The following is a 2565-nucleotide window of genomic DNA, read 5'->3' as shown; positions in this document are numbered from 1 at the left end:
TTAAAAGGTGCTACTCAGTCTTGAATTATAATAAGGAGATCGATACACACAACTAAAGCAATCAACTTAAATAAATATCGGCCAGGGCTCTAGCCTTTGATTATTATCATTAACATTAATAAGTCGTCCTGATTTTGAAGGTTAGATGATCAAGCTCACATCAATGCGAACCTTGTATTAAATTTTACTCTCGTCCACTGACTGTCTTTACATTTTCTTCTGGCTTCTGGTTGGTAGCTTGCTTACAGTTACCAACCTCCTCAACGGTATGAGCGAATCTTCTTCTTTAATCTGTTTGCTAGCTGCCTCCTTGTTGGAATTCATGTGACTTTCTGCTGGTTGCTTACCTCCTTGTTGACATCCAATCATTCTTGTGATACATGCTTGTCCAACTCTTCACTATCACCCTGCTTGTTGCTAACCTCCTCCTTCACCTCCGATTCTTCCCCCAGCTTGATGCGAGCCTCCTCGTTTACATCCAATCCTGTTTCTTCCTGCTTGTTGCAAGTAACCTCCTTGACATCGAATTCTTCTATTGGTAGTTTCTTGCCACCTCCTCCCTCCAGCTCGTTGCTAGTTCTTAGCCTTCCTATCCTTCAATGTCCTCAGAAGAGATCTCATTGCCTCTCCTGTATCCTTCTTCTCCCTAATGAGCACCTCGCTCACATCTGCAGGAGTTATCTCCACTCCCACCATCTCTCGCTCCACCTCCCCATACAACTCGTGCTCCTCTATCGCCAAATAATTTCTGGCCAGCACCTTGAACGCCTCATAGGTGCAATACGACATGTGAATGTGCATGTCCATCCTCCCCGATCTCAGCAATGCTGGGTCGAGCTTCTCTATGTGGTTGGTTGTGAAGACGAATATCCGCTCGCTCCCGCAGCACGACCACAACCCATCTGTGAAATTCAGTAGCCCCGAGAGCGTCACCTGACTCTCCTCCTTCTCAGAGCTGTCACCACCCGGAGTCGGAGGCTTATCGTCAGACTTCTCAGCTTTCTTCTTCCTGTCGGAGAAATCCAGCGAGCAATCGATGTCCTCTATAACTATAATAGACTTGTTGCTCGTCCGGATAAGAAGCTTTCGGAGTTCTGCGTTAGACTTTACCTCAGTGAGCTCCAAATCATAGATATCGTATTGCAGGAAGTTGGCCATGGCAGCGATCATGCTGGACTTGCCTGTACCAGGAGGTCCATACAGAAGATACCCGCGCTTCCAGGAACGGCCTGCCCTGTTATAGAAAGCTTCGCCGTTGACAAAATCGGTGAGGTCCTCCTGGATCTTTTGCTTCTGGGAGGGATCCATTGCCAGAGTTTGGAAGGTGGAGGGGTGCTTGAAGGGCACCGAACTCCACTTATTGCCACGGTCGTAAGGGTTCTTTGCGTTTGTGTGGAGCATTCTGTCTCGGCTCTTGAACTTGATCTCTGCGGCGTGTGCGATGATGTGCTGGACGTAGGGAGCAAGGATTTTAGCTTTGTCTTTCTTGTGTATTCGCAAGGTCAGCGAACGTTTCTCATCGGGAACACTATCCCAGCTGAAACTCTGCTGCCTCCGCTCATGGCTGGCGAATTCCCACCACACTTTGATGCCCTGAAAACTATCCTCCATTCGCTCGTTCTCTCCCAAGCTGTAGGTGGGAGAGGTTGCATTCTTGGGCAGCGCCAGATTCACTTTTCGCGCAGCTATAGCAGCAGATTGGCTGAGGTGGAGCTGAACTGCAGAGTAGAGCTCGTTTGTGTTTACCCCATCATGCTCATCGATTCTCAGGTCGACGTAATTGGAGAAACCTTGGAAGAGCTTGCGGGCGATCCGTTTGATCGTATCTTGCAATTCAGGGGGCAGGAAGGTGTTGAGGAAAGTTTGCAGGAAGGCAAGGAAGGCGAAGATCGTGCCATATGAAATGGGAGATTTCTCCATAGCTCTGCTTGAAGCTAGAAGCTCTCTGTTTGAGCTAAAATCTGAGCTCGGTTTACCGTCAATTTCTCATCTGCACGAGAACTAATGCTCGACTACAACGGCAATCGAAGACTCTTGCTTGCTGCTGTAGTTCACTTTCTGCTCATGCAACCTGCACGCAGCCTCAGAAGCTCGTTGTTGTTGCGAAACTGAAGCGAAACTTTTGAAACTACCTGGCAACACTGGCATATGTATGGACTCTGTTTTGCAACAACGTGCGATTGCGTGTTTAGCAAGCCATGACAATACAATAATGAAGCCGACAGTCGAAGTCTGAAGAGCAGCAGCACGTTTAAGTCCTGTTCGCTTGGTTGGCGCCCAGCACCGCCCTCCCTTTTCTACAGAAAATCAGTATTGATCCTCTCTTTGTCTGTTTGTCATTGGCCCAAAATTCGTATGTGTATATATAACGATTTGCTACAACGGCCAATGGCAACAGTTTAAACAGACCCATCTATAGCCATTAGCTTCGTTGAACCTCTCAAACACACAGAAAGCATAACGAAGGAGATTCATGGGCAGTGGCTCGATACAAGCTTCAGTATAAGCAGGAGCAAACCTGATGGTGACGGCACGTGAACATTCGAAAGCCAATACATGAGGGTC

The 2565-nt window shown here is 47.8% G+C and overlaps 1 pseudogene; it reads right to left on the bottom strand.

Annotated features, from left to right (window-relative positions):
• Positions 1-202: 202 nt before the first annotated feature.
• On the bottom strand, positions 203-1968 carry LOC147899222 (AAA-ATPase At4g25835 pseudogene; annotated as a pseudogene).
• Between the last annotated feature and the right edge of the window lie 597 nt (positions 1969-2565).

The sequence above is a fragment of the Dipteris shenzhenensis genome, chromosome 8, assembly GCF_047967505.1.
Source record: "Dipteris shenzhenensis isolate YYH24624 ecotype China chromosome 8, Dip_SZ_1.0, whole genome shotgun sequence".
NCBI classification, from domain to species: domain Eukaryota; kingdom Viridiplantae; phylum Streptophyta; class Polypodiopsida; order Gleicheniales; family Dipteridaceae; genus Dipteris; species Dipteris shenzhenensis.
The sequence above is the reverse complement of the archived record's forward strand: the minus strand, read 5'-3'. Positions and strand labels throughout refer to the sequence as shown.